Here is a 21,562-nt window from a genome sequence, read left to right as displayed (position 1 = left end):
CATGACTATTTCATACATTTTCCCTCTCACCCCACCGGCCCCCCACCTCCCCTGCCAAGGCAGAATGAGTTCCCTTGGTCATCATTTTGCATCCCATCAGCCTCCATATCCAACACCATTCCCCCACATTTCTGCTAAATTCAAACTGACCCCAACATCAGCCACATCTTCCCCTCCTTACCCATTTAGACTTTTCACAGAGTTCATTCTCTTCATGACTCCCTTTCAGCTCTTCTCTCCCCTGCCTGAACCACATAATATTTGTCGATGCATCGAATAACCAGACAATACAAAGTGGCAAATGAATGCTTTACAGTTAAATTCAACAATACAATGTATAACAGGAGTCACTGGTAATGGTGTCTGCCACCAGCCAGGCTCCGTCTCTTTTTTTAACTAGCACGCTTTGCGGGGACTTGCGCATGCCCAATTGTGTTGTGGCAAGTACAGTGGCTGCAGACATAACATCCACCACTTGTCTACACATAACATCCACCATTTGCCCCTACATCCTCCCCCCTCACCTCTATCCAAACTCATAACGACTTTCCAAGTGAGGCAGAGTTTCATATGCACCTCATCTAACCAAGTCGACTATATTTCATGCACTCAATACAGCGTCCTGTATATCAGTGAGTCCAAACAGATCAGGCGACTGCTTCATTGAGCACAGGATTTCTGTCCTTGGCTGCTTGCAGTAACTACCAATTGCCAACCACTTTAATCCCATTCACCATTCTCACGCAGACTTGCCTATCATCAGCCACATCTATTACCAGGGTTGAGGCTGGCCAAATATAAACTTCAGGAACAACATATTACATTCCCACTGAGTAGCCTAGAATTCAATGGCATAAACTTTAGATTCTAAGTTTAGGTAACCCCTCCACCTCAATCCAGTTTCACCATTGGCATCTGTCCTTAACACAATCCTATTCTACATTTTTCTACAAACTCTCCTTCCCTCCCTCCGGAGTCCTCCTTCACCTGTCTCTCCCACCTGAGTATTCTCCTCCTCCATCTGTCTCTCCACTTCTATAGTCCATTATCCTATCACCTCCTGGGCCCTCTGCACACCAACCTCTTTTTATAGCTGCTATTTCCCCTTCCCACTTCAGTCTCAACAAAGGGATTCAACTCAAAATGTTGACTGGTAATTTCTCTTCCTGGATGCTGCCTGGCCCGCTCATTCCCTCTAACTTCTCTGCTTTCTCACCGATATTTTTTATGTTATAATGCTGTTATGCATGATATTATAATCAACAAAAAGAAACCCTGTTGGTCAGTCAACAATCTTGGATCAAACTATAGGCCCCTTGAAGCTTAAAGCTGTTCAGGAGACACATCGTCCCCACACACTTTACAGTGTTTTTAATTCAACTTTTCTTCATTGCAAAGCTTATCATTTTCCTCTGGATGATAAATTATCAACTGAATAACTATGAATTACAGATGAACAAGATAATTACAAATCAATAATAATACTTTAGCCACCAGCAGTATTTGCTCCTACCCAAAGGTGAATGGAAAAAAATGAGCAAAAAAAAATGCTTGATAAGAACAAAGCATCGTTTCTCATTCAAAACAGTTGCAAATCTGAACAAAAAAAGATGAATATTAAATCCAGTAGATGTTCTCAAGTTATAATCAAGTATGTTACCATTCATATGAGCAGATGCAAAATTTCCCTTGGAGGAATACATCATTGTTAAAATTCAACTGTTGGCTGACCACCACCCTCTCTCATTGGTTCATAATAACACAGTTTAAGCATTGGGTACTTACTGATAAGGTGTGCAGCACAGTTCACATATAGCACAGTTAAACAATCAATCTGCATGCTGAGGCTGCCCTGGAGTGCCAACTACATTCTCTTCCAAATTGTTAATCCATATGTTAAACAGTGGACTGAGCACTAGTCGCAAGAGATCATCACAGATCACAGGCCTCCAATCTGAAAATCACTATTCTGTTAAACAACTGGAGTTTTGTGAGAATTTTGGGGACTAGTTAACCAGGACAATAAGTCTTTTATTAGCCTTTTTCAGCACCCGTAACCAACTCCACTTATTTGACATGCAAAACCAAAAGCACAGGAAGGGTATTGTATGACACCCTCATATGGCCATCACATGCTTATTAAATGTGTTAGTTCAACTCAACATAATATTAACTAAGCTTTTGAAGAATTCACATTACTTCCTTTTTAAAAACTTTTCTTGAGTTTAACATAATAATCCTATATACATGTTCTACTAATATATCAAAGGAATATCATAACATAAACATATTATACAATTAATATAAATGCACTTTACAACACATTTCATCCATAATTGGTAATTTGACATTATTTGTTAAAAATTATAAACCACTTGAGTTACATAATACCAACACTCATCATACCTTGGTATAATATCTGTAATTATTATGATCTAGTACAATCATAATTAAACCATAGATGATCAACTTATCAAGAAAAAAACACAGAAAAAAAGAAAAATAACTAAAACTTAACACTAATCTACTCCCTCCCTCTAATCAAGGTTACTTAATAGGACCAAAACAATATGAGAATGGATCAAGTAGTGACCTTCAGAAGACAGACGAAGCATCCAAATGACCTAAAACTGCCAAGTGCGATCGTATTCTATGAATGGGGCCCATATCTTTTCAAACTTTCTATCTTTAATATTGTATCTAATTTTCTCTAAACTTAGATATGTCATTACATCATGTAACCACTGTGCATGAGTCAGTGAGAGTTCATCTGTCCATTTAATTAAAACTAGTCTTCTGGCTATCAACGTGTTAAAACCTCAAAGTTTCTCTTGAGATGCCGACAAAAGTATATCCAGTTCGCGAGAAAAACCCCAAACAAAGCAATTAAAGGGCATGGGTCTGTGGCAGCCCGCAATTGTGGAGATCAGGCCGGCACATCACGCGGCAGCAGATGCAGACAGATCGCTAAAGTGACTCCCAGGACAACGAACCAGCGGGGGTATAAGGTGGGGCAGCATCAGACCAACAGCCCTAAAATGGCATTGGTCAAGCTGTCCAGCTAACTCAGCAGAAAGAGGCTGGGGAAGAAGGGCATTCATATGCATGGATGTTCCCGCCCACTATTGTTATTCATATGGCTGACTCAGTCAATCAACAAAAAACAATGGGAGCTTGAACATAAAAGCAGTCTTTCCAGCAGTTAGCGCAGTCGACCTCCTGGACAGTTCAACCCTGTGTGTGGTTCGACCAGGCAGAGGCTCAGTTCCAGATCTGGGGCATCACAGCAGAGACCACCCGGTACTACCATGTGGTCAGCGCCCTGGATCTGCAGACTGCAGACAGAGTTGCCAACTTTATCGACAGGCCACCATCAGAAGGCACTTACACTGCCTTAAAAGAGCTATTAACCGAGACGTTCGGACTCTTGCAGCAAGAGTGAGGAGCACGTGTGCTCCGCCTGGAAGGGCTTGGAGATAGATCCCCGTCGGTACTCATCAATGAGATACTGGCCCTCCAGCCCCGCATCATGTTCGAGCAGGCGTTCCTGGAACAGATGCCTGAAGACATCCAACTGCTCCTGGCGGATGCGAATTTCACCAACCCTCAGAAGTCGCAGCACGGGCAGACATTTTGTGTAAACAGAAACATAAGTGCACAGCTACCGTGGGGCAGAGGTCAGCGTCATACCCCCGACAGGGTTGGACACTAGGCACAGGCTAGCGGACACTAGGTACAGGCTGCCAACAATAGGCCTATGGCACTCGTAGGGCCGAGCTGCAGTTCAGGAGCAGTCACTTCTCGTGTGAGTTCATGCTGGCCACAGGAGAACAACCACTCATCGGAGCGAATTTCCTGCGAGCCCACAGCCTCCTAGTGGACCTTAAGGGTAAGCGACTCGTCCACACCGAGACCATTGCACTGAGGAGCGCTAGATTTCCGGCAATGCACCTGGACTCCATCCACAGCTTGGAGGATGAGTTCCCCAAGGTGCTAGCGGGATTCCCGGCAATCCTTTACCCTCAGTTCACAGCGGAGATGACTTGACACGGCGTCAGACTCACATCCTGACCAAGAGCCCACCTCTCCACGCAAGGACGAGACAACTTCCCATGGAGAAGCTCCGTCTAGCCAAGGAGGAGATCCGCAAGCTCGAGGAGTTGGGTGTGGTTCGACGGTCAGACGGCCCATGGGCCTCACCTCTGCACATGGTGCCTAAAGCAACTGGGGGCTGGAGACCATGAGGCGTCTATCGCCAGCTCAACGAAGCCACTACCCCCCGGACTGTTACCCCGTGCCACACATCCAGGATTTTGCGGTAAACCTGCACGGGGCAACAATATTCTCAAAAGTGGACCTCATGTGAGGATATCACCAGATCACGGTGCATCCTGATGACATCCCTTAGATGGCCATCTCTCCATTTGGGCCGTTCGAGTTCCCGAGGATGCCATTCGGGCTCAAAAATGCGGCACAGACATTCCAGCGACTGATGGACGCAGTGGGCCGAGACCTGAATGGCACTTTCGTCTATCTCGACGATATCCTTGTGGCAAGTAGAACCTGACGGGAACACCTTCAGCACCTCTGAAATCTCTGTACTCGTCTGCAGGAGTTCGGCCTCACCAGCAACCTGGCCAAATGCCAGTTTGGTCTGAACACCCATCGACTTCCTGGGCCACAGGATTACAAAGGATGGCTCACACCACTGCCAGACAAGGTAGAAGCCATCAACAGCTTCCCGAAGGTCTGCAGGAGTTCGTGGGGATGGTAAACTTTTATTGCAGGTTTATCCCAGCAGCTGCTTGAGTGATGCGCCCTTTGTTCATCCTGATGTCCGGCAAGGAGAAGGACCTGACCTGGGACGATGAATCCACACGTGCGTTTGTGGAAACCAAAGAAGCCCTGGCCAAAGCTGCCCTCCTGACCCACCCCAGACCAGATGCACCCACGGCCCTCACAGTCAATGCCTCAGGAACAGTGATCGATGGAGTCCTGGAGCAGCAAATAGAAGGAAGTTGGTACCCACTAGCTCTCTTCAGCAAACATCTGCAGCCCCCTGAACTAAAGTACAGTGCTTTCGATAGAGAGCTGCTGGCGCTGTACTTAGCCATCCACCACTTCCGGTACTTTCTCGAGGGAAGGGCTTTCATGGACCACAAACCACTGACTTTTGCCCTGGCTAAAATCTCTGATCCCTGGTCAGCCCGCCAACAGAGACAGTTGTCTTACATCTCGGAATACATCACCGACGTCAAGCACATCTTGGGCAAAGACAACGTGGTCGCGGATGCCTTGTCAAGACACAGCATCCACTCTCTGGTTAACAGTCTGGACTTTGCAGCACTGGCAGAGGCACAGGAGCAGGATGATGAGATCCCGCAGTACAGGACCGCTGTCACAGGCCTTCAGCTTCAGGACATTCCATTCGGCACAGGTACTACCACCCTCCTGTGTGACGTGGCCACCGGGCAGGTTCGACCTATTGTCCCATTGGCATGGAGGCGATGAGTTTTTGACTCCATCCACAGGCTGGCACGGGCTGGCACACGGGCTGGCACACCCATTCATCAGGACTACGATCCGGCTCGTGGCCAGCAAGTACAAGTACAAGATTGCAGAAACAAGTCCGGGAGTGGCCCAAGGCGTGTACGCAGTGCCAAACAGCCAAAGTGCAGCCACACACCAAGGTCCCCCAACAGCCTTTCGAGCCAACGGAACGCAGGTTTGACCACATTCACATGGACATAGTGGAACCTCTCAGGGTTTCCGCTGCCTGTTCATAGTGGTCGATCGCTTCACCTGGTGGTCAGAAACAACCCCCCTAGCCGACACATCCGCTAGGTCCTGTGCCAAACCACTCCTCTCGTCCTGGATTGCAAGATTCAGACTGCCACAACACATCACTTCTGACTGAGGACCACAGTTCTAACCTGTGGGGTGCTCAGCTACACCATACGACGGCATACCACCCACAAGTCAATGGTATGGTCGAGCATTTCCACGGGCACCTCAAGACCGCCCTCATGACCAGACTCAAGGGCCCAACTGGGTGGATGAGCTACCATGGGCACTACTGGGCATCCGAACAGTGGCGAAAGAAGACCTCCATGTATCCTCCGCTGAACTCATCGACGGAGCCCCACTCATGGTTCCCGGGGATTTCGTTTCACAGCCCAGAGGACAGCAGGAGGAGACAACCACCTTCCTGGACAGGCTGTGGAAAAAGGTCGATAAACTGGCTCTGATCCCACCCTCCAGACACGGACAAGCCAAGTCCAACATCCCCAAAGAACTCAAGGACTGTGAGTAAGTGTTTGTATTCAGAGGACCCCACCGTTCACCACTGTAGAAGCCTTACAAAGGTCCCTTTCAAGTAATCCGGAACAATGGAGCCACCCTCGAGCTGGACATTGGTGGTAAACAAAGGTCTTCACTACAGATAGTCTCAGGCCAGCCCACATAGACCCAGTAGAACCTGTGGAGACACCAACACCTCAATGCAGAGGCAGACCACAAAAGATTTTGGGGACTATATCTACAGGTACTATAGACTGTAATGTCGGTTCCGAGGGAGGGGGGGGTGAGGTTTGTCATGTGGTGGCCCGCAATTGCGGAGATCGGGCCGGCACATCGCACGGTAGCAGACGTGGACAGAGACCACTAAAGTGACTCCCAGGACAACGAATCGGCAGGGGGAGAAGCTGGGGCAGCATCAGACCAACAGGGCTGGTCGGGGGTAGGGGGAGTTAGGTAGGGTGGCCAGATATCCAATTTAGGCCAGACAGTCTGGCTTTTGAGCCTCTCTCTTCCATCAGGCACCACCTCGAGGCAGACATTAATTTGTCCTCCATTTGGGGGACAGATGGAGGCCCTGCACCCTCAAATGGAGGACAAATTAAGGGGAAGAAAGGGAACTTGCATGTTAAATGCAGAAATCTGGGGTCTGCAGGTTTCTTGGGGAAAGCTTGATGGCAATGCATGAAGGATCATGGAAGGTCAGCCCCCCTCCCTGGGAGGATAGTGGTAGACTGGGTGAGCGGTTGGGGAAGGCACTATTTTAAATCAACCCACCCTCCCCGGTGTTATCAACCCCCTTTTGACCCCCTAGCATTTATTGACCCTCCTGGATGGTCCCATCAACCCCTGGGAGTTGATATTGACCATTTTGGAGAGCCCTAGATTAGAAGATTGTTGGAACAAGCAATGTCCAATTCAGTGAGAGATGGAGGAAGGAACATTGAGCATGCAGTTTGATTTTTGGTCTTTTTGGGATGGGGGAATAAAAAGATTGATACTATTACACATTTGATTGTGGAAGGTTGAGAATTGAGGACTGATATTTCCAATGTCAGGGGAGGGTGGGAAGAAGAGGAAAAATATTGATGCTATGTGAGAGGAAGAACAGGGATGAAAAGAGGTAACTTATTTGTTGTTATTCTGGTCATTTTCTTCAGATGCTTACAAACTCAATGAGTCTGTTGCTTCCTCATTCCCTTGGAATGTGTGATGGGATGCTGCAGAAAGAGCTTTATTCTATATCTAACCCATTGCTTTCTTTTTTTGGCTCAGGGTCCATTTTGCTTGTTTTTGCATGTTTAAATTATGTTGTTATTTACAACATTAATGACACACAAGTTCAAATATTATCCTCTGCATACGGGACATACTCTAGTCTATGTGATGCCGACCAGTGCAGGAAATCCTCTAGCAGGCTATTGGACACTGTTCGTTCCCTCTCTAGAGGCAACCTGGCATGAAATAATTACTGAAGAAGGGTCATTTGTCATGGACAGACTTCTCGATGGCTTGGATCTGTGAATAGCTACCCTGACAAGTCCCTGGAACAGGATTGTTTTGGGAAGTCCATGTTGTCCTGGTAGCCCATGTTGTATTGTGAACACCTTGGGCAACATGGTTCAAGCACTCCTGAATAAGAAGACCAGAAGACCTAGGAGCAGAAGTAGGCTATTCAGCCCATTAAGTATGCCCCACCACTTAATCATGAGCGGATTCATTTCCCCACTCAGCCCCACTGCTGGTCTTCTCCCCAAAACATTTGATGCCCTGGCTAATCAAGAAGCATCAATCTTTACCTTAAACCTTTGCTCTTCATAATGTTTATAAAAGTCTTAGATGAAGAAGTGTAAGGATGGGTCAGTAAGTTTTCAGGTGATATGAACGTTGGTGGAGTTGTGGATAGTGCTGAAGGTTGTCATAGGTTACAAAAGGATGCAGAGTTGGGTGAAGAAGTGGCAGATGGAGTTCATTCTGGACGTGTGAAATAATGCAATTTGGAAGGTTAAACCAGAAGGCTGAGTGCAGGGTTAATGGTTGGATACTGAACAGTGTGGAAGAACAAAGGGACCCTGGGATCCAAAGCCAGACATCCCTCAAGGTCGCTGCACAAGTTGATAGGATAGTTAAGATGGCCTAAGGGATGCCAGGCTTCATTAATTGGGAGTCGAGAGATCATGTTGCAATTTTTCAAATCTATGGTGAGACCATACTTAGAATATTGTGTTCAGTTTTGGTCACCTCATTATAGGAAGGATGTGGAAGCTATGGAGAGGGTGCAAAAGAGAGATTTACCAGTATGTTGCCTGGATTGGAAAATAAGTCTTATGAGGCAAGGTTAGCAGAGCTGGGACTTTGCTCTTTGGAATGAAGAAGGATGAAAAGTGACTCAATAGAGGGTGACAAAATTATGAGACCCATGGATCTTTTTCCCAGTGTGTGAGTGGCAAATACCTGAGGACATCTGTACAAAGTGAAGGGAGGGAAGTTTAGGGGAGACACCAGGGGTAATTTTTTTTTGTACACAGAGAGTTGCAGGTGCCAGGAATGCCTTGTCATGGAATATACAAGTTAGCACAACATCGAGGACTGAAGGGCCTGTACCGTGCTGTAGTGTTCTAGGTTCTAAATACACCCATTGACTTGGTCTTCACAAGCTCCTGTGGCAACAAATTCCATAGATTTACCACCCTCTGGCTCTGTTCTAAGTAGATGCCCTTCAATCCTGAAGTTGTATCCTTTTGTCTGAGTCTCTCCCATCATGGGAAACAATCTTTCTACATCTACTCTGTCCATGCCGTTCAACATTTGAAATGTTTCATTGAGGGACATCCACCCCATTCTCCTAAATTCCAACGAATACAAGCCAAGAGCTGTCAAACTCTCTTCTTATGATAACCCTTTTATTCCTGGAATTGTCCAAGTGAACCTCCTTTGACCTTCTCCAACATCATCACATCTTTTCTTAAATGAGGAGCCCAAAACTGCTCACAATACTGCAAGTGAGGTCTCACAAGCACGTTACAAAGCCTCAACATCACATCCCTGCTCTTGTATTCTATTCATCTTGCAATGAATGCCAGCATTGCATTTGCCTTCTTCATCACCATGGAAGTTTACCTTCAGGCTATTCTGCACAAGGACTCCCAGTTCCCTTTGCATCTAGGTATTTTCAATTTTCTCCCCATTTAAATAATAGTCTGCTTGTTTAATTTTTCTACCAAAGTGCATGACCAGACACTTTCCGATAATATATTTAACTTGCCACTTCTATGTCCATTCTCCTTATCTAAGTCCTTCTGACGCCTCCATGTTTCCTCAATGTTATCTGCTCCTTTACCTATCCTCGTATCATCTACTAAACCTGGCCACAAAGCCAATCATTCCATAATCCAAATCATTAATATACAACATAGAAAGAAGTGGCCTAAATACTGACCCCAGTAGAACACCACGAGCAACTGGAAGCTAATCAGAATATGATCCTTATATTCCAACTCTTTGCTTCATTCCAATCAGCCAAATCTCTGCCCTTATTTTAGTAGGAACAATACATGACAAACATGAAAAAATTTGATTCAATCAAATTTTTGGAGAGATGACCTTTGATCTGGAAATGACCAAGATGATTCTTAGTCCAGAAAAAATCAAGTTTCAGCAGTATTACAATGACAGAGCATTATCATCTTTTATTTTTGACTGTAGAAAATACCCGGTATCCGGGATTCAAGCAATTAGCAACTGGCAAAAAAAAGTTGAGGGAGGAAATAAATAAAATTTAAGACAATTAATAACATGTAAAAAATTAAATAGAGTTTAAAATTGTAAAAGTAAATGTTCTCCACAGCAACACACAATCACTTGGTGAAGATGAGGGGGATAAAAACATTCACCCAGCAGAGCATCCAGGTCGTGCCCCGCCCACTGTAGCTGTTTGAATAAAGTTTTAATAAAGTTGTGTTTGAATAAAATGGCAGTACCCAGGATAAAGAGTCAACTGATGCCACTCGCCACTGGGACAACTTTCCCAAAATGTATCACTATCTCAGCCTAGTAAGAGTCTTTATCTTTATTAGTATATTAAGTATAGTAAGGCTTTATCTGTAAACTTGGGGGAGGGGTGGTGTTAATTATGATGGCGGCACATTTAGCATAGCAATTAGCGCAACATTGTTACAACCAGCAAGCTGGGTTTGAATTTAAATTAAAATTTTGTAAGTTATGGGAATTACCTGATTAAAGTGCACGTTATATAACTGAAGATTACAATACCAATTTTTTTTCAAATGACTTTACATCTTGCACTCTGCTTTGTCTTTTGACCTGTTTATTCTTAATGCAATGCACTAGTTAGGTATGGTAAGAGTGTGTCTCAGGCAACTGGAAAATTCCCATATCTGGCGTCTGCAATCCCCATAGCTCCCTGATATAGGGGATTTTAGTGCAATATTCTAATTACTTAGTTGTAAGGTGCTGTTACTTTGCAAGTAATGTATGAAATGTATACATAAATTAATGGCACAAATTTGATCACGTGCAACACATATTAAGTTATTAGTATACACTCAGCAACAACCACCAGAAATATGTAGTGTATGGAGAAGGCAAATCATGATGTTAATCAATGCACAACTGACTTGATACCTTTGCGTGCATTTTAATGCTCAATGCTCCAGCAAACACCACTCCTTAAAGAATTGTTAAACAATAGGAATGACAACTCCACAAAGTTATATTCAAAGATATTTAACCAGCTTCTAGTAAGTCACCAATTGATTTCAACTGGGCAAGTTAAAATTCTACAAATCTTCAGTCATTCCAGAGATCTATAAAGTTCCTAAACAAAGGCAGGAGTGATGTGTACAAGTACTAAAGAGGAAGGCTGATTTCAAAGCTTTTGAACAATGCAATTTTATACAAAATAAAACAAACATGACAGTGTGCATTCCCCTCACAATATTCGATGATGAAGAGAAAAAGCAAACTAACAAAAGGCATGGAAATCTGCAAGAGAAGGGAAAGGACAGGACTCGAAATGGGAGATCACATCCAACTATGATAACCTCAACATATAGTACTAGCGTTTAGTAGTAATCAAGGAAATCTGCTTGAAAAGTACAAAATTCTAATAGCTCCTTGTTTGGGGGAGCATTGAACCAAGGTCACAGAATCTCAGGATAATGATGAAACATTTAAGACTGATAATGTGAAGACATTTCTCTAACACACCATGTATGCCTGTTTTAGTCTAAACTGTCTAATGTACTTACTGTATTTGAAGGCATATAAGACCCCCTTTTTCCCCAAAATTGTCTACAACCCCCCCGCCCCCTGTGTCTTATATGTGAGGGTGACATTTTGGTGCCGACATTTTGGCACCGAAATACAAATGTATCGGAGACTTTCATCCGCAAGATGGCAACAGGAGGAAAGCACTCAAACTACTCACCCAGCTTCAAGAAGCCAGCGGAGGAAAAAAAAAGAAGCCAGCGGAGGTAATGGAGTTGTCCAGGAAATGGCCTCACAGCTTCATGGACCACCTTCCCTCGGGTGGTCCGTGCTTTCTGGAGCCTCATCTGCCACTCACTTCCCTCGGTGAGAGGGCTGACCACAACGGCCTCCGCCAGCAGCACAACAGCTGTGTTTGTAATACATGCCAATGGTATGAAGTGTATGGAGAAGGCTTTGAAGGAAGCGTTGGGCTTCAGTGATCAGGATGTTCGCAGGAAAGCAAGTTTGTAGAGAACCTAAGAGATGGATTTTTTGAACAGCTTGTTGAGAAGCCCACCAGGGCATCTGCAATTCTTGATTGGGTCATGTGCAATGAACCTGAGGTCGTAGGGAGTTAAAGGTCTTAGAACCTTTAGGAAACAGTGACCATAACATGGTCGAATTCAATTTCAAATTTGAAAAGGAAAAAAATGTTATCAGATGTATCAATTTTTCAGTGGAATAAAGGAAATAAAGGTGGTATGAGGAAAGAACTGACTCAGATTGATGGGAAAAGCAAACTAGTCGGAGGAACAGAGCAGGATTGGAAGATATTTTTCCAAATAATAAAAGGCATACAGGATAGATATATTCCAAGAAAAAGAAAATTAGTCAAAGGAAAGAGAGTACCAATGTGGCTAACAAAAGAAGTTAAGGCCAAGATAAAAGTTAAGGGGAGGGCATATAAGTAAGCTAAAACTAGTGGGAAATCAGAAGACTGGGATTCCTTTAGAAACTTACAGAAAGAAATAAAGTCATAAGGAAAGAAAAGACGAGTTATGAAAGGAGATTGGCAAACAATATAGAAAAAGATACTAAGAGTTTTTTTAAATATATAAAGAATAAATGAGAGACACGTGTTGACATAGGACCGATAGAAAACGATGCTGGGGAAATTATAATGGGTTACAAAGATATGGCAAAAGAATGAAATCAATATTTTACATCTGTATTTACTGTGGAGGACATTAGTAATATCCCTGACAGACAGAAACTTCAGGGAGTAGAGTTGGATACAGTTAAGATTACTAGTAAAATTGTGCTAGGTAAATTGAATGGATTAAAAATTGATAAATCTCCGGGACTGAACAAGGTACATCCACAGGCTTTGAAAAAGTGGCTTTGGAGATTCTAGATACATTGGTGACAATCTTCCAGAAATCAATAGTGACTGGCGTGGTTCCAGGGGACTGGAAGGTTGCAAATGTGGTTCCGTTGTACAAGAAAGGTGGAAAACAGAAAAAAGGAAACCATAGACCTATAAGTCTGACGTCAGTGGTTAGGAAGATATTAGAGACAATCCTCAAGGATGAAATGCAAGAAAATGCACGACAGGATTGGTCCTAGTGTCACGAGCCCAAAGGACCCCAAAACCCAGCAGCAATAGACATTCACCAAGACAAGTGGCTTTCAAAACAAAAGTTATTTTTAATCAACTTCAAACATGAAAGTAGAATCAAACTTAAACTTAACTCTATTCTTATACTATACTCTATACCAACCCAAATTACCCCCTTCTAATTCTAAGTGCATGTGTATGTAATGTGTCTGTAAATTCAAGAAAAGTTCTTTGGTTCACAGTTCAATCTCACTTCTCCTTCTTCCAAGTTCTCTGGTTGCAGGCAATCACCATACTGTGCAAAGAATTTAACATGTATAAAGTTCACCAGGCTTGGTGCTTGAAAGATAAATGTTTACCACACAGAAGGTTCTTATAGGGTTTGCAAAGAGAGATATTTATTGCTCCAGGATTTCCACAACTGAGGTACCACCACTAATTACCTCAGGGTCTCGCTGATTAAACTTGCCCCATCAGGTTCTTCTAGATGTTAACCTCTTTCTTCAAGCTACCATAGAGTTCCATTCCTTCCTCTATTTCAAAGGAAACATCAGACAGATAGCACTTCCAGCCATCTACTGCTCTGGAACTTGCTTTCATCAGTTTCAAACAGTTTTCCCTGGATTGCACTTTTCAGTTACTTGTCAGTGTCCAACACAATGACTGACTGAGCTCTTAATTCAACCCTCTCTCTTTTCCAACTCAAACTCCAAAGAGAGCATGTGACTCATGTCTTGCAAAACCCCCACCTTCTCCAGCAAACAACAGGAGTTCTTTCTTCTGCTCCATCTGTTGTTATCTTAGGGAAACAATCCAGAATTGACCTTTCTGTGAGCACTTTGCAAGGGTACTGATAGACAGCATGACTCCAGCAAGACAATGGTCAAGCATTTTATGCCGTCAGTTCAATTAACACTTACTTGTGAAAGGTGCTTACATTCTCCAGAGATCTTGTAATGTGAATTCTTCAGTCTTTCAAATAAGATCTGTTTTAAAATGTGTGTATGTATGTGACATACTCTAAATCTTATAAATTCTCCCCAAATATTAATATTGTAACACTAGTCATGCCTGACTTATCTATTAGATTTTTTGAAGAAATTTCAGGTAGGATAAACAAAGGGGAGGCTATGGATGTTGTATATTTGGATTTTCAAAAGGCTTTCGATAAGGTGCCGCATGTTAGGCTGATAAATAAGATGAAAGTCCCTGGAATTACAGGGATGCTATTAGAGTGGATAGAAAATTGGCTGATAGGCAGAAAGCAAAGGGTTGAAATTAAGGGATCCCATTCAGGATGGCTGCCTGTAACAAGCGGTGTTCTGCTGGGGTTGGACTTGGGGGCCGCTGTTGTTTACAATTTATATTAACGATTTGGATTGTGGAATGAATGGGTTTGAAGAAACCGTAAAATTGGAGACTGGGCAAATTGGGAGACTGGGCAAAAATATGGCAGATGAAGTACAATGTTGAGAAATGTTCAGTTCGACATTTTGGCAGTGGATATAAACAGACAGAGTACTATTTGGATGGGGAGAAAATTCAATCCTCGGAGGTGCAGAGACCTGGGCATCCTTGTGCAGAGTGATCCAAAAGTTAACATCCAGGTAGGATTGGTAGTGAAGAAGGCTAATGCTATGCTAGCATTCATTTCAAGAGGTATAGTATATAAGAGTAGAGAGGTGTTAATGAGACTTTATGGGGCACTGGTGAGACCCCATCTGGAGTACTGTGTACAGTTTTGGGCCCTTCTTAGAAAAGATGTGATGTTGCTGGAGAGGGTGCAGAGGAGATTTATTAGGATGATTCTTGGAATGCAGGGGCTGGCGTATGGGGAGTGTTTGATAGCTCTTGGGTTATATTCGTTGGAGTATCAGAGAATGAAGGGGTTTCTCATAGAGACATTTCAAATATTGAAAGGTTTTGATAGAGTGAATATGAATAAGATGTTTCCTTTGATGGGTGAATCAAGGACAAGGGGCCATAGTCTTAAAATTAGAAGTTGTCCAATTAGAACAGAAAGGAGGAAGAACTTCTTTCGAGGGTCATGGATCTGTGGAACTCACTGCCACACAAAGCATTGGAGACCAGATCATTGAGAGTATTTAAACAGGAAATTGGATAGGTATCTCATCAGTAAGGGTATGAAGGGATATGGGGAAAAGGCTGGAAATTGGATCAATGTGTGAGCATAATTCAGCTTAGTGTAAAGTCATGGGACAGACTCGATGGGCCTAATGGCCTGCTTCTGTTCCTTTAACATGAACTTGTGAACACTTGTCAGTACTGGATTCCATCCAGGTGGGATCTAGAGAAAATCTTTGCAGTTTAGAGACTATATACAGTGCCCTCCAAAATATTTGGGACAAAGAAACATTTTTTTCCCTTTATTTGCCCATGTGCTCCACCGTTTTACATTTGTAATCAAATAATTCCCATGTAATTAAAATGCATATTCCAGATTTTATTCAAAGTTATTTGTATACATTTTGTTTTGACTATGTATAAATTACATATACAAAGTTCTCCCATTTCAGGGCACCATAATGTATGGGACATTTTTGCTTCATAGGTGTTTGTGATTACTCAGGTATGTTAAATTGCTTCATTGGTGCAGGTAGAAAAGAGCAACGCTTGCTTTTAAGCTTTTGATGAACTTTGGAGTCTGTAGTTGTCATTTTTCAACGTAAGGAAAAAAGTTGTGCCAATGAATGAGTTGTGTCCCCACCAAATCTTTCAGGGTTTTCCCCAACGAGAAGCCCTGGAAGAACAATGAAATCTTGAATCTGCTGAGAGCCAGATCACAGTCATTCAAGTCCAGAGATCAAGATCAATAAAGAAAGAGCAGGAATGACCTATGAAAAGCCATTTCCCGGGCAAAGTGGAGATTCTGGATGAAAATGGAATAATCAAAGGATAGTCGACAGCTGTGGCAGGGTTGAAATGACATAACCTGCTACAAAACCAAATCCAGTGCAGTAGCATGTGGCTAAGCTACACTCCCAGAGGAACTCAAAACCTCTATCCCTGATTTGATGACAGTAACAGGGAAAAACCTCCCTTCCTGATGTTCCTCTCCTATACATATCTGACAATGACATGTAGGCAGCTTTAGGAGGAAAGCATATGGTCTGAATAGAGTACCCAGCCAAATATTAAAAATCTGTGCTGACCAACTTACCAAAGTATTTATGGATATCTTCAACGTCTTACTCTGGTAGGGCTTGGTATCCACCTGTTCCAAAAAGGCATCAATCATGTCGTTGCTCAAGAAGAGCACAGTAACCTTAAATGAACATCAACAGTTTTGAAAGGCTGGTGTTGAAGCTTATAAGCTCCTGTCTGAGCAGCAACTTGGATCTATTCCAATGTGCCTATCATAGCAACAGGTCTTCAGCGGATGCCATCTCACTAGCTCTACTCAAAGTCTAGAACACCTGGACAGTAAAGATCCATTCATTAGGATGCTCTTTATCAACTATAGATTGGCATTTAACACCATCATCCCCTCAAAACTGATCAGCAAACTCCAAACCCTTGGACTCAATACCCCACTGTGTAATTGGATCTTGGATTTCCTCATCTCCAGACCACAATCAGTAAGGATTGGTAGGAACATCTCCTCCACAATCTCTATCAGTACCAGAGCACAAAAGGGTGGCATTCTTAGCCCCCTGTTCTACTCTCTTTAGACCTATGACTGTGTGGTGCAGTACAACCACAACACCATCTACAAAATAGCTGATGGTACCATGGTAGTGGGTTGTATTAAAAAAAGGCAACGAGTCAACATACAGGAGGGTGGTTGAAAACTTGCCTGAGTGATGCACCCATAATAATTTGGCACTCATTGTCATCAAAACCAAGGAGCTTATTGTTAACTTTAGGAAGGGAAAGCCAGAGGTATAAGGTCCAGTGATCATTGGGGGAATGCGAGGTGGAGAGGGTGAGCAAATTTAAGTTCTTGGGAGTCACTATCGCAGAGGATCTTTCCTGGACACAACACACTAATGACATTGTGAAGAAAGCATATCAGCACCTCCACTTCATCAAGAGTTTGCAGAGGTTTAGTGTGACATCAGAAACCCTGGAAAATTTCTATAGATGTGTGGTGGAAAGTACGCTGACTGGCTGCATCAAGGTCTGGTACAGGGACATCAATACCCCTGAACATAACTACCCCCCCCCCCCACAAAGGTAGAGGACACAGCTCAGAACATCACAGGCAAAACACTCCCCACTATCAATGACATCTATAGGGAATGCTTCCATTGGTTGCATCAGCAATCAGCAAGGATCCACACCACCCAGCACATGCTCTGTTCTCTCTGCTACCATGAGGAAGAAGGTATAGATACACCATGACTTGCACCAGGAGGTTCAGGAACAGCTGCTACCCCTCCATCATCAGACTCCTCAACAACAAACTCAATCAGGGTTTCATTCAAGGACTCTTACTTTTGCACTTTATTGAAATTTTTAAATTATCTCTCTATTGCACAGTTTGTTTACATTTCTTTATCTGTGTAGTTCTTTTTGCATGACCCATAAGTGGTAATTCTGCCTTGACTTCAGGAAAAAGAATCTAAGTGTTGTATGTGATGTTATGTATGTACTCTGACAATAAATCTGAAAACCTGATGTAGAATAACATATACTATTCACTGTTATCTGTTGTGTAAAGAAACACAATTTAGATCAGGATATTCCATGGTTTATTTAGATTTCATCCAGATATAAGAAACACCACAACAGAATACTGCAAACAACAAAATAGTTATTTTGTAGAATTTGTGAAACTATTATAATATAACAGAGTTAACCATTATATCCCCATACAGAGATCCTTAACTTTTTTGGATCAAAAAAGAGGAGGAGGTGCTTGCTGTCTTAAAGAAGATATTCCCTCAGACCTCGAGGGAGGCAAGTGTAGAAATTGCAGGGGCTCTGGCAGAAATATTTAAAATGTCCCAGTCATGGGCGTGGTTACGGAGGATTGGAGTGTGCTCACGTTATTCCATAGTTATAAAAAGGCTCCAAAAGTAACCCAGGAAATTATAAGCCAACGAGCCTGATGTTAGTAATAGGTAAAATAATTGGAAGATGTTCTAAGAGAACAGAGATACAGTATTTGCATAGCCAGGGATAGATTAAGGATAGTCAGCATGGCTTTGTGCATGGTGGGTCATCTTTAACCAATCTTATAGAGTTTTTCAAGGTGGTCACCAGGAAAGTTGATGAAGGAAAGGTTGTGAATGTTGTCTATATGGAATTTAGTAAGGCCTTTGACAAGGTTCCACATGGGAGGTTTGTCAGGAAGGTTCAGATGCTCGATATTGACGGTGAGGTTGTAAACTAGATTCGACATTGGTTACACAAGAGAAGCCAGAGAGCAATAGTGGATGACTGCTTCTCAGATTGGGGGCCTGTGACTCGTGGCGCATTTCAGAGATTGGTGCTGGAACCATTGTTGTTTGTCATCTATATCAATGATCTGGATGATTATATGATAAATTGGATGTGCAAGTTTGCAGATGACATGAAGATTGGAGACATTGTGGAAAGTGAGGAAGGATTTCAAAACAGGTAGAGGGATCTGGACTAGCTGTAAAAATGGGCTGAAAGATGGCAGATGGAAGTTAATACAGACAAGTGTGAAGTGTTGCACTTTGGAAGGACACACCAAGAAAGGACATACATGGTAAAATGGATGGGCACTCAGGAGTGCAGTAGAACAAAGAGATCTGAGAATAGAGATACATAATTCCCTGAAAGTGACATCACAAGTAGATAGGGTTGTAAAGAGAGCTTTTGGCATATTGGTCTTCATAAATCAAAGCATTGAATATAGGTGTTGAGATGTTATGGATGTTGTATCAGACAATGCTGAGGCCAAATTTGGAGTACTTGGTCACCTAACTATAGTAAAGATATCAATAAGATCGAAAGGGTGCAGAAAGGATTTACTGGGATGTTGCCACGACTTCAGGAAGTGAGGTACAGGGAAAGGAGAAATAGGTTCGGACTTCCTGGAGAGTAGAAGAATGAGCTGAGATTTGATAGAGCTATTTAAAATGATGAGGAGCATAAACAGAGTAAATATAGGCAGGCTTTTTCCATTGGGGGTCGGTGAGATACAAATCAGAGGACAAAGGGGAAACATTAGGACAAACTTCTTCACACAGAGAGTGATGGAAGTGTGGAATGAGCTGCCAGCTGAAGTGGAAAATGCGGACTCAATTTTAACATTTAGGAGGAATTTGGACAGGTACATGGATGAGAAAGGCATGGAGGGCTATGGACTGGGTGCAAGTCAGTGGAATTAGGTAGAATAATAGTTTGGCACAGACGAGAAGGGCCAAAAGGCCTGCTTCTGTGTTGTTCTATGCTTCAAACACAGGGCCCCATCTACCATCTAATCTCCAGTGCTTGGCCTTCTGCTCCTTCATTCCCCTTCTCCCAGGCAACCTGCACAATAAAGTAGTCCAGAAGAAGCATGAGTGAAATCAGTAAAATCACTTCCAATGACATTAAATGATCAGATATTGTTGAATTTCATGTTTAATTTTAAGGTCTGTAATGATCCTTATCAAAAGACGGTGGAAGGATAAGACCACATGACTTTGTACCTTGTCGATGTATAGGTTACCACAAGACTCACACCATCAGGTTCAGGAACAGCTGCTATCCCTCCACCACCAGACTCCTCAACAACAAACTCAATCAGAGACACATTTAAGGACCCCTACTTTATTGATTTTTAAAAATTCTCTCTGTTCATATTTCTTTATCTGTTTACATTTCATTTTTTTCATGTGTGTGTTGTGTACATTTTTTTTTGCATTATCAATAAGTGGTCATTCTGCCTTGACCACAGGTTTAAGAATCTCAGGGTTGTATGTGATATAAATAATTCTGAACTCTAAAAGTCAAAGAAGCCATTGATGAGGCTGAAAAAAGAATAAAACAGTAAGAGACATTGCCCTAGGGCAGGGGTGTCAAACTCAAATCCACAGAGGGCCAAAATTAAAAACTTGGACTAAGTCGTGGGCCAAACTAAATATTTATTGAAAATTTTCAACAAATCTGCATGTTTTCTCTTCTTTCAACATATGTAATGTTAAACTTTTTCTTATTAAAATAAATGTTTAATAATAGTTTTGGTTAAACTCTTTCCAGAAGAAGCATTAACAAATGAGAAATAAAATATTCAATAAATAATATTTCTCTATAGCCTTTAAGCTCCTTTTGAATGTATTTTTTTTCACGCCAACAAGTCAAAAAAATAACAACTTGCTTCAATGACAAACAGGTTTGTCTTTTAAAATGATGAACATATAGTCTGCCTCCCACCTGTCTTGAAAGGTCCTGTTTTCTGTCTTTTGTTTGGCCATTTTTCGTAAGGGGTTTATTACATGTGAGTTGGGTCACACGTCGCAGATGCTAATGAAAGTAAACAGAGGAGGTGGGGGCGTTTAGCGGGCTGACGGGCCGGCACCTACGCATTTGCAAAGCATTCTGGGATTTGTAGTATTAGCTGTGCATGCGCTATACTGGCGTGGCGGCCAGCAGGCCAGCTCTAATACATATTAGATATGATCTTGCGGGCCAAATATAATTATATCACGGGCCAAATTTGGCCCGGGGGCCTGAGTTTGACATGTGTGCCCTAGGGTCAGGATTACCAAAATCAACTGTTTAGAACATCATTAAGAAAAACGAATGTACTGATGAGCTCAGTAATCGCAAAGGAACTGATAGGCCAAGGAATACGTCCACTGCTGATGACAGACTAATTCTCATTATAATAAAATATCCCCAAACCCCTGTCCGACACATCAGAAACACTCTTCTGGAGACGGGCATGGATGTGTCAATGACTACTATCTGTAGAAGACTTCATGAACAGAAATACAGAGCCTACACTGCAAGCTGCAAACCACTATTAGCCACAGAAACAGGGTGGCCAGATTACAGTTTGCCAAAAAGTATTTAAAAGAGCCTAAAGAATTCTGGAAAAATGTCTTATGATCAGATGAGACCAGATTAACGTGATATCAGAGTGCTGGCAAGAGCAAAGTGTGGAGGTGTAAAGGAACTGTGAGTGCCCAAGATTCAAAGCATATCACCTCATCCATGAATCATGGTGGTGGGGCTGTTATGGCCTGGGCATATATGGCTGCCACAGGTACTGGTAGACTTACCTTCATTGATGATGTAACTGCAGCTAACAGTCGCAAAATTAATTCTGAGGTGAATAGAAACATATTATCTCCTCAAGTTCGAGCAAATGTCTCCAAACTCATTGGATGGCGCTTCATCCGTCAGCAAGACAATGATCCCAAACATACTGCTAAAGGAACAAAGGAGTTTTTCAAAGCTAAATCTGGAAAATTCTTGAATTGCCAAGTCAATCACCCAATCTAAATCCAACTG

The 21,562-nt window shown here is 42.7% G+C and overlaps 1 protein-coding gene across 4 annotated transcripts in view; it reads right to left on the bottom strand.

The window, feature by feature from the left end:
- The window catches only part of ube2e2 (ubiquitin-conjugating enzyme E2E 2), a 321,809-nt gene that overhangs the window by 60,775 nt on the left and 239,472 nt on the right, over nucleotides 1-21,562 (bottom strand). The gene's annotated exons all lie outside the window — the stretch shown is intronic.

The sequence above is a fragment of the Narcine bancroftii genome, chromosome 1 (genome assembly GCF_036971445.1).
Source record: "Narcine bancroftii isolate sNarBan1 chromosome 1, sNarBan1.hap1, whole genome shotgun sequence".
Classification (NCBI taxonomy): domain Eukaryota; kingdom Metazoa; phylum Chordata; class Chondrichthyes; order Torpediniformes; family Narcinidae; genus Narcine; species Narcine bancroftii.
The sequence above is the reverse complement of the archived record's forward strand: the minus strand, read 5'-3'. Positions and strand labels throughout refer to the sequence as shown.